Source organism: Kogia breviceps, chromosome 14, assembly GCF_026419965.1.
Source record: "Kogia breviceps isolate mKogBre1 chromosome 14, mKogBre1 haplotype 1, whole genome shotgun sequence".
NCBI lineage: Eukaryota > Metazoa > Chordata > Mammalia > Artiodactyla > Physeteridae > Kogia > Kogia breviceps.
The window spans coordinates 80,524,988-80,535,972 of record NC_081323.1 but is presented as its reverse complement, the minus strand read 5'-3'; positions in this window follow the sequence as shown (position 1 = coordinate 80,535,972).

The window sequence follows — 10,985 nt, the reverse complement described above, 5'->3', positions numbered from 1 at the left end:
TATATTAACCGACCCTTACCCCCTCACTGTCTTCCCTGTAGCACTTGAACTTCTCCCAGTAGTCCCCACTGAGCCAAGGATTGTGCATACTTCCCCAGCGATACCATGGGCGTGATTTTCATGTGAACTCTTGGGCAAGCAGCAGCATCCGTGATTGTGTATGAGTCATGCCCAAAGGGATGCAACTCTTTATAAGAATTGAGTGCATTCTTAGGCTTTTAAAACTAAAATCGTAGGATTTTTGCAAAGTATAAAATTAAAGTCACCTCTTTTGAACTCAACATGGGAAGCACAAAAGTGTTTATAAGAATTGTACAACTAGAGACATGCTTTTGACAAAATCTCCCTAACTCTTCCAAAATTGACATTTCAATAGGACAATGACATATTGTTTTCTACAAGCTCTGTTATTACCCTCATGAGATGTTTTATCTAAGACGAAGGTGAATGCGTTTACAAAGGATGTATATAAATAAATAAAATTATTTAAAATTAAGATTTTTTTCTCACGAATGGTTAATTTCTGTTGGAACAAAATAGGTTACAGCAGTTATAGTTGTTTATAATGTAAGTTTATTCAGGGTAGTGTGCTCGATTGCAAAAATGGTTATGAATTCTTTCCATTGCTGCATCCATGCCCTCCCCACATGGAATCTGTGATTCGCTTTCGCCAATGGGATGATGGCAAATGAGATGCAAACAGAGGCTTGAAAAGTGCTTGAGCATCTCTTGATAAACTGCGACCACCACCATGTGAAAAAGCCCATGTTAGCCTGTTGGATGATGAGAGACACATAGTACTGTTATCCTTGTTGCCTCTGCTGACAGCCAGCCCAACCATCAAACATGAGAGCGAGGTCATCATGGACCAGTTGATCTCAGAGGCGTGAGTGAGCTTACCAAAGACCAGCAGGAGAACCTTCTCTTGATGCCTTCCTGGAACTTAGTTGTGATGTGGGAGGCAGAGCAGCCATACTGTGTCCATGAGGCAAGAAGCACTCACTAGGGGACAGCTGAGCAGAAAGATAAGCAGAAGCTAGGGTCTCTGATGGCATCATGGAGTTATAGCATTAGCCTTGGAAACTCTACTTCTGGACTTTGTGTTGTATGAGAAAAAGAAAATGTTATTTTGTTCAGCCAGTGTATGTAGGTTGGATTTCTGTTATGATATTCCGATTTGAAAATCTGGTTATTTAAAAATACAGTTTTCTCTGAAGAAGCTTCTGTAAGAGCTCTCCTCCACCTCCACGCCCACCAGTTCTCTGACAAAGTAAAGGAGAGTGGGGGACCTGTAGAACTACAAAAGACAGAGGGGCTTTCTGGATTGAGCAATAAAATCAGAAGGGCTTTCAGAATTGAGCGTGTAGTCAGTTACCAGAAAATGGGTTACTTATCCTGGAAACCAAAATAAAATAAGGCCACTAAGTGTGGAGCAGGAAGTAGAGGACGAAGAGAAAAAGGAATGGAGTGTGAGAGGATGACATCTGGGGAAACACCTGGAACAGGTATATTAAAGGTCAAGGTATTTGTCATTGTATGAATGCTAGCATAGTAAATGGGGACCTCGCAGACTGAAAGGCAGGAGTTGGCCAGATTCCTCCCTCTGGTTCGTGGAGTTGAATTGAAGTGGTAGAGTTCCTGGCCGGTGGAAGCTGTACTCAGCTGCCCCAGGACTGTTCCTGGGAAAACAGCGGGAGTGAAACACCTTCTCCTTGTTCTGTGTCAGCTTGGATTCCAGAGCGCACGTTTCCCAAACACCTGAGCTTCTGGCTTTGCTTCCTGCTTCCTCTTCTCTCCTCGCCTTCGCTGTGCCAGGTCCCTCCCTCCGCATTTGGCTTCCTGAAATACAGCCTCCCTGCACTGCTGGGCCTCTGTGATTTACGGTGCCTGAGCATCGCCGCGGAGCAAATAAGACGTTCTTCATTTTCATACCTGACACATGAGGAGCCCTAAAGTAAGTCTCCAAAGTCAGACTCGAGGGCCTCTTGATTAAGAGTTAAATTGCGGATATGATTTACTCAATTTGATCTTGGGGAAACAAGAGATGTTGAAGATAATGTGATTGGCAAACTCACGTTTCCGCCTCTCCAGGGTTCACAGGTACCTGTGGAACCCGCGTGGAGGCTGTGCGGAGTCTGAATTTGGGCGTGGCTTGGGGAAGAGCATCTGCGTGAGTGATTGACTCACACGGGTCTGTTCCAGGGAACTGCGAGTTGGAAAACTCTTCTGATACCAGTTTTAATTAAGTCAAGTCAGCGGGATAAGGGGTGAGATCAAAGGTGTGAGAGGGGGCATCCTGAAAGGAACAGGAGTTCAGAGACAAGAATTCTGGTCTTGATTTTGCCACTTAGAGGTTGTGGGAACCTCACACAAAGACGTATGAATGGGTTTCAGCTTATTTTATTTTATTTTTTTGCGGTATGCGGGCCTCTCACTGCTGTGGCCTCTCCCGTTGCGGAGCACAGGCTCCGGACGCGCAGGCTCAGCGGCCATGGCTCACGGGCCCAGCCGCTCCGCGGCATGTGGGATCTTCCCGGACCGGGGCACGAACCCGGGTCCCCTGCATCGGCAGGCGGACTCTCAACCACTGCGCCACCAGGGAAGCCCTCAGCTTCTTTATCTAAAAAGTGGGTTGGGACTAAATTACAAAACGGTCATTTGGACTGACTTATGCGAAAATGAGAACTGAGGAAGGAGATCTAGTAAGTTTAGAAATTTTTTTTTTCTTAATTGGGGGGAGGGAGAGGGATGGACTAGAAAATATTTTTGATAAATTTTACCATGAAGAGGAGCTGGAGGACAATTGGAGTCAGGATAGGGTATCTTTACCATGGAAGATAATAGAGCACTTTATAGAAAGATAAAGGAGAGTTGTAGTAATAAAGCCCTTGAATGATGAAGGGGAGAGAATGTACAGCTCAAGTGGCTTGTGATAGGATCAAGGACAATTCATCCCCTGTAACTGGATGGGAGGCAGAGGACATGGACATGAATGCCAAGGAGAGAGCTGGATTTAATAATGAGAGAGGGAAGTTGTTCTTCCCTGATGGTTCCTATTTTCTCAAAGAATCACAAAGATGATGCTGTCAGTCCAGGTGGTAGGGAGGTATTTTGGAGATTTGACAAAAAAGAAGCGGTGATAGCATCTCCGAAAGTGAGAAAGTGAAATTACCAGGGTCCTAGGGCAGGTTGTTGGTTTGAGATACACCTCACAAATTGAAAGAGAGGCGAGTTAGCACAATTGTGGGATTTCTTTTCCAGCGGTGCTCAGCTTCCTGGGTGCAGGCACAGAGGAGGTGGGTGATTAGCCTCAGTGAGGGATGGGATCTGACAGTGGAGTATCTTGTCATGAGAGATGCGCAGAAGAGGTGTTTGTAAAGAGGCCTTTATAGTTAGAGACACACAGAACCTAAACTGTGTAAAGAGGGAAGTGAGAACTTGAGAAATGTGAAAAATTGAGACCATGAAAAAATGGTGGAATTAATGAATTTAATGGAATTAATAAAATTGGTGGACTGGGGTTCTAAAGTAAGTGTGCTGGAAGGTGGTGCGGAAAGCACGTCTTTGTACAGGAATTTAAACTCCTTTCTTCATGATTTGTTTTGCACATTGAAAATGGGTTCTTGTGGGCCAAAGGACACCGCTCCAGTCCATGCCCCTTCCTTCTCCTCAGTTTTACAATTTTACATACTTCTGGTAAATAAAGTGGATAAAGGGATGGATTAGTGTAACCCATTCTCACTATTGCAAATCAAAGTCAGATCACATGTCCTATTCACCAGATCTGGCATTAGTACATGCTGCCATGTATATGTGTTTTTAAGAGGCTTATTTTTGTTGGGTTAAGTGGAGAATCAACGGTTTTCTCTGTGCTGTCTTTATGATTGCTTGGTCTGTACCACTGATCGGTGAAGGGTGTGTGAAACTGTTAATAACCCAAGCCTGGTGTAGGTAGAGATGGACTCATTTTAGATATGATAAGTGGTGGCACCTCATCAGGGTAACAATATCTAAACAACAACCCAGATAGAAAAGGTGGTAGGGCATATAGGCTGTTCCCATTATACAGATGAGGCCACCGTCCTGGAGAGGTTAATATCTGCCCCCATCTTAGGAAAAACACCACCATTCACTCAGTTGTCCAAGACTGAATCCTTGAAGTCATCCTTGGTTCCTCTTTCCCCTTCCTCCTCAAATCAGCCACTGTCTTGAATGAATAAATGAGTGAATGAATGAATGAGCTATAGACTTCAGTTTAGATCTTGTTGAGCACCTAGCTGGGGCCCCTGGGGTGGATAAAATATCACTGTCTTGCTTCTTTCCATTCCCACTTCCAAATGAGAGACTAATTTAATAATTATACAGAGCTAAATAAATGTTTCAGGATGAGCTTGTATATTTACTTCATAAAATGCTTATAAACTTAAAAGTACTTTAATTACACTTGATAATGTATTGCAAGTTATTCAAAGAGCAGGAATTCATGGGCAGCACATAATTCATTCTATGAGTACATTTGGGGGTGATTATACATCTATTGGTGCTCCCTACTCAAAATACTACATACACGTCTTAAATTTTAATTATTATAAAAATATACCAAAACATTGTTGATATAAATATGCATGATTAACCCATACAGGGTTAAGCAAATAATCTTCAGCAAACTAAATTGATAATTGTGGACTAATTCTGAAATTGTAATTTGAAAATCGTGATTAACGCAAGACAGTATTGAGGATGAACACGTGGAGGTCCTTTCATAAAATTGTTGAGTTGGAGGGGACGGTATGGACCACAGACTCCATATGTCTGTGTATGCTCTATTTTCCCAAAATGGACACTGCAATACTTCTGGTCCCTTGAACTTTGTCACTGCCTTGACCAACAGAATGTGGGGAAATGATATTATGGGTCTTTGAAGACTAGGTCATAAAAGGTGATGTGAGCCTCTCTCTCAGGATTCTTGCCATTAGTGCTTTAAGCTAATAAGTTTTGGAGTAACTTGGAATACAAACAGATTAGAAGATTTGCAGTGTTGACCTGGTTCTGATGGCAAAATCTCCTAAAAGAGTACTGAATTAGAATCTTTGGAAACTGTTGATAATGCACTCATTGTACTTTATGACTTACTTGTGTTGATCATACAAATTCTCTTCAGAGATTAGATTATCTAGAAAGTAAGCTTCATATATACATAAAAATGAATGTCTATGGAATTAAAAGCTGTTTTCCAGTAAAAACCACAGTAAGGACTTAAAATTTTTGCATCTGTTCATAGTTCCTTGGAAGAATCCTCTGGGCCCCCAGTAGGCTGTGCACAATTCATTGTGAAACAACCATCAGTATTGATAGCTCTCAAATCAAGATCCCTAGCTTTGGCCTCTACTAAGATGTCCATTTGTGAATCTGTATAATCACTCCTTTCCCACACTTTCCATCATGCTTATTTGTTTTCTCAGAAAATAATCTCAAGACTTACAAGAAAGTACTGGGAATAAAGATTAGAAACTCTCATGGAGCCATTGCTGTAATTACACAGATCAGTGTTTAACCAACTTTATTGCATATTTGAAATATCTTTCAAGAGCTAACATTAAAGAAACAGTTCAAGCCTTCTTTGGGCTCCTCTGACCTAATTTCCTGTCTCTCATCAGAGCTGTGCACTATTCTGAAATTGGTATGTTTCCTTTTCATTCATATTCTTAATGTTAGTATTTGGAAGAAATGTTAGTACTGATTTTTGTGTTATAAATTTTATATTAATGTTCTTATAATATACTATCCTTCAGCAATTTGTTTTTCTTCATTCAACGTTATGTAAGATTTTTCGACATTCATTTGTATAGATCTAGCTTATGTTTTAACTGATTTGTGATATTCCATGTTAGAATATATTTTAGTTAATTTGCCTATTCTGCTCTTGGAGAGTATTTAGGTTATTTCTTTTCCTTCCTCCCTTCCTTCCTTCCTTCCCTCCTTCCTTCCTCTCTTTCTTTTTCTTTCTTAATCTTGGAAGTGTAGTTGATTTATGATGTTAGTTTCAGGTGTACAACAGAGGGATTTGATATTTTTACAGATTGTACTTCATTTTAAAGGTTATTTTTAATATCTCATTTTTATATAAGTTGATATATGAACAGACTTCAGTCTCTTTACATATGGATGTGATTTCTTCCAAGCAATACCCTTAGGAATGGTGAGTTGCATTGTATGGATTGCAAATCTTCACATTAATGGACGTTGCCAAAGTGGCTGTATGGGTTAACATTCCTAGCAGAGGTTATCGTAGTTCCTGTTTCTTCACTGTCATACTTTAATTTTTGTCAGCTTGCTGGGTATGAAGTCATATCCTATTAATGTTTTCATTTGCATTTCCCTGATTATTAGCAGGTCCAAACGTTTTTATTTTTTCATATTTATGGACCATATGTTTTTTTCTCTTTTGTGAATTATCCGTACACACATATTTTTGCCGCTCTTTCTATTGTTATTTACATTTTCCTATTTATTTTGGGAAATCATTTATATAATCTTGAGGGCAATCTCTTGTATATAGTTCGCTAACATCTTCTGCTTTGCTAGTTAACTTTCTACTTTGTTTATGGTGTCTTGGAAGGAAGTTTGAAACATTAATGAGGTCAAATTGTTCAAAGATTTCTGTTGTGATTTTGCTTTTGGGGACTAACTAAGAAATTTTTTCCCACCTAAAGACTTAGAGTTATTTATTTATTTATTTTTATTTAAAAAATTTCATATGGGTAGCCAATTGTCCTGGCACCATTCATGGGAATAGTTCTTCCCTTTGTTGTTTTTTAATGCAAACAGTGTGATTTATCAAGATCAATTTCAGGCATAGGTGTGTTCTTGAGATCTCCATTTGCCTATTTATGCATCAATATTTTGTGTTCCAGTAAATACTTTTTAAACATTTCAATATCTTGACCAGCATCTCTACAACACCAAATCTATTGGCCAATTCCCATGATGCCCTTTCTTTTTTATTCTTCGAATTTTATTTTATTTATTTATTTTTTATACATCAGTTTCTTATTAGTTATCTATTTTATACATATTAGTGTATATATGTCAATCCCAATCTCCCAGCTCATTCCACCACTACCCCCCATTTTCCCCCCTTGCTGTCCATACGTTTGTTCTCTACATCTGTGTCTCTATTTCTGCTTTGCAAAGTGGTTCATCTGCCCTTTCTTGACCCGTCAGGAACATGTGACACAGTGTGTCACTGCCTCCCTCTTGGAACTTTCTCCTCCCTTGGATTCCAGGACAGCAGTACTCTCCTGGTATCCCATACCTCACCGGCTCCTGGCTTCCACTGCAAGACTGGACTCCTTTGCCCAACCGCTTCCTGTTTCAGAGACTCAAGGGCTCCCTTTTCAGATCTCTTTTCTGTCCACACTTCCTTACAACCTGTCTGATCACATCCCTTCACTGGCTTAAAAACTGACTCCACATTTATCTTCCTGGATCTGACCTCAGTTTAACAGGCATCTATAAATGTCTATCCCACTATTACTATGGAAATGGTACTATTTATCTGATCTGTAAGCAGTTACTCCAAAAAGTTTAACATGCATATCTGATAAAGTTTAAGGTTAATAATTATTTTTGTTTTACTTTTGAAAAGTACAACATATTTAAAACGCTTTAACTCCAATCTCCCTCAGCCTTACTTTTTTATCAATTATTTTCGTTCCACACTGCCTTAACCCTTCCCCATTAAAAATTTTATTATTATTATTTTTTACTGTAAAAGCTTATTAGACATCAACATGTCTACCTTTTTTTGGTGAAGGGGCTTGCTATTATTTCTTGTATCTCATACCTTCCTTCTGGATCAATTGCATCTTTACTAAAGTACTTTTTTAGTAGTTCATTTGAAGAGGTCATGTGAATGAAAATATTTTCCTGATTTTATCTGCAGATGTTTTCTGTTCCCTTTAGTCTTTAAAAAAATTTTTTTTAATTTATTTTTATTTTTTACTTTTTAAAATAGATCTTTGTTGGAGTATAATTGCTTCACAATACCATGTTAGTTTCTGTTGCACAACAAAGCGAATCAACCATATGCATACACAAGTCCCCCAATCCCCTCCCTCTTGAGCCTCCTTCCCACCCTCCCTGTCCCACTCCTCTAGGTCATTGCAAAGCACCGAGCTGATCTCCCTGTGCTATGCGGCTGCTTCCCACCAGCCAACTATTTTACATTTGGTAGTGTATATATGTCAATGCTACTCTCACTTCGCCCCATCTTCGTCCTCCCACCCCATGTCATCAAGTCCATTTTCTATGTCTACCTCTTTATTCCTGCCCTGCAACTAGGTTTATCAGAACCATTTTTGTTGTTGTTCCATATATATGCATTAGCATGCGGTATTTGTTTTTCTCTTCCTGACTTGCTTCACTCTGTATGACAGACTCTAGGTCCATCCACCTCACTACAAACAACTCAATTTCATTTCCTTTTATGGCTGAGTAATATTCCATTGTATATATGTGCCACATCTTCTTTATCCATTCATCTGTTAATGGACATTTAGGTTGGTTCCATGTCCTGGCTATTGTAAATAGTGCTTCAATGAACATTGTGGTGCATGTCTCTTTTTGAATTATGGTTTTCTCCAGGTATATGCCCAGTAGTGGGATTGCTGGGTCATACGGTAATTCTATTTTTAGTTTTTTAAGGAACCTCCGTACTGTTCTCCATAGTGGTTGTATCAATTTATATTCCCAAGGAGGGTTCCCTTTTCACCACACCCTTTCCATCATTTACAGTTTCAAGCTTTTTTGATAATGGCCATTCTGACCAGCGTGAGGTGATACCACATTGCAGTTTTGATTTGCATTTCTCTAATAATTAGTAATGTTGAGAATCTTTTCATGTGCCTCTTGGCCAACTGTATGTCTTCCTTGATGAAATGTCTATTTAGGTCATCTGCCCATTTTTTAACTGGATTGTTTTTTTGATATTGAGCTCCATGAGCTGTTTGTATATTTTGGAGATTAATACTTTGTCTGTTGTTTCATTTGCAAATATTTTCTCCCATTCTGAGGGTTGTCTTTTTGTCTTGTTTATGGTTTCCTTTGCTGTGCAAAAGCTTTTAAGTTTAATTAAGTCCCATTTGTTTATTTTTGTTTTTACTTCTGTTACTCTAGGAGGTGGGTCAAAAAAGATCTTGCTGTGGTTTATGTCAAAGAGTGTTTTTCCTATGTTTTCCTCTAAGAGTTTTATAGTGCCTTGTCTTACATTTAAGTCTTTAATCCATTTAGAGTTTATTTTTGTGGATGGTGTTAGTTAGTGTTATAATTGCGTTCTTTTACATGTAGCTGTCCAGTTTTCCCAGCACCACTTATTGAAGAGGCTGTCTTTTCTCCATTTTATGTTCTTGCCTCCTTTGTCATAAATTAGATGCCCATATGTGTATGGGTTTATCTCTGGGCATTCTATCCTGTACCATTGATCTATATTTCTGTTTTTGTGCCAGTACCATACTACCTTGATTACTGTAGCTTTGTGGTATAGTTTGAAGTTGGGGAACCTGATTCCTCCAACTCCATTTTTCTTTCTCAAGATTGCTTTGGCTGTTCGGGGTCTTCTGTGTTTCCATGCAAATTGTAAGATTTTTTTGTTCTAGTTCTGTGAAGAATGCTATTGGTAGTTTGATAGGGATTGCATTGAATCTGTAGATCGCTTTGCATAGTATAGTCATTTTCACAATATTGATTCTTCCAATCCAAGAACATAGTATATTTCTCCATCTGTTTATGTCATCTTTGATTTCTTTCATCAGTGTCTTATAGTTTTCTGAGTACAAGTCTTTCGCCTCCTTAGGCAGGTTTATTCCTAGGTATTTTATTCTTTTTATTGCAATGGTAAATGGGATTGTTTCCTTAATTTCTCTTTCTGATTTTTTGTTGTTAGTGTATAGGAATGTCAGAGATTTCTGTGCATTAATTTTGTATCCTGCAACCTTACCAAATTCATTGATTAGTTCTAGTAGTTTTCTGGTGGCATCTTTAGGATTTTCTATGTGTAGTATAATGTCATTGGCAGAGTTACAGTTTTACTTCTTCTTTTCCAATTTGTATTCATTTTATTTCTTTTTCTTCTCTGATTTCTGTGGCTAGGACTTCCAAAACTATGTTGAATAAGAGTGGCGAGAGTGGACATCCTTGTCTTGTTCCTGATCCTTGTGGAAATGCTTTCAGTTTTTCACGATTGAGTATGATGCTGGCTGTGGGTTTGTCATATGTGGCATTTATTATGTTGAGGTAGTTCCCTCTATGCCCATTTTCTGGAGAGTTTTTATCATAAGTGGGTGTTGAATTTTGTCAAAAGCTTTTTCTGCATCTATTGAGATAATCATATGTTTTTTATTCCTTAATTTGTTAATGTGGTGTATCACACTGATTAATTTGCATATATTGGAGAATCCTTGCATCCCTGGGATAAATCCCACTTGATCATGGTGTATGATCCTTTTAATGTGCTGTTGGATTCTGTTTGCTAGTATTTTGTTCAGGATTTTTGCATCTATGTTTATCAGTGATATTGCTCTATAATTTTCTTTTTTTGTGATATCTTTGTCTGGTTTTGGTATCAGGGTGATGGTGGCTTCATAGAATGAGTTTGGGGGTGTTTCTCCCTCTGCAATTTTTTGGAAGAGTCTGAGAAGGATTGGCATTAGCTCTTCTCTAAATGTTTGATAGAATTCGCCTGTGAAGCCATCTGATCTTGGACATTTGTTTGTTGGAAGATTTTTAATTATGGTTTCAATTTCATTACTTGTGATAGGTCTGTTTATATTTTCTAATTCTTCTTGGTTCAGTCTTGGAAAATTGTACCTTTCCAAGAATTTTTTCATTTCTTCATGGTTGTCCATTATATTGACAAATAGTTGTTTGTAGTAGTCTCTTATAATCCTTTGTATTTCTGCAGTGTCAGTTGTGATTTCTCCTTTTTC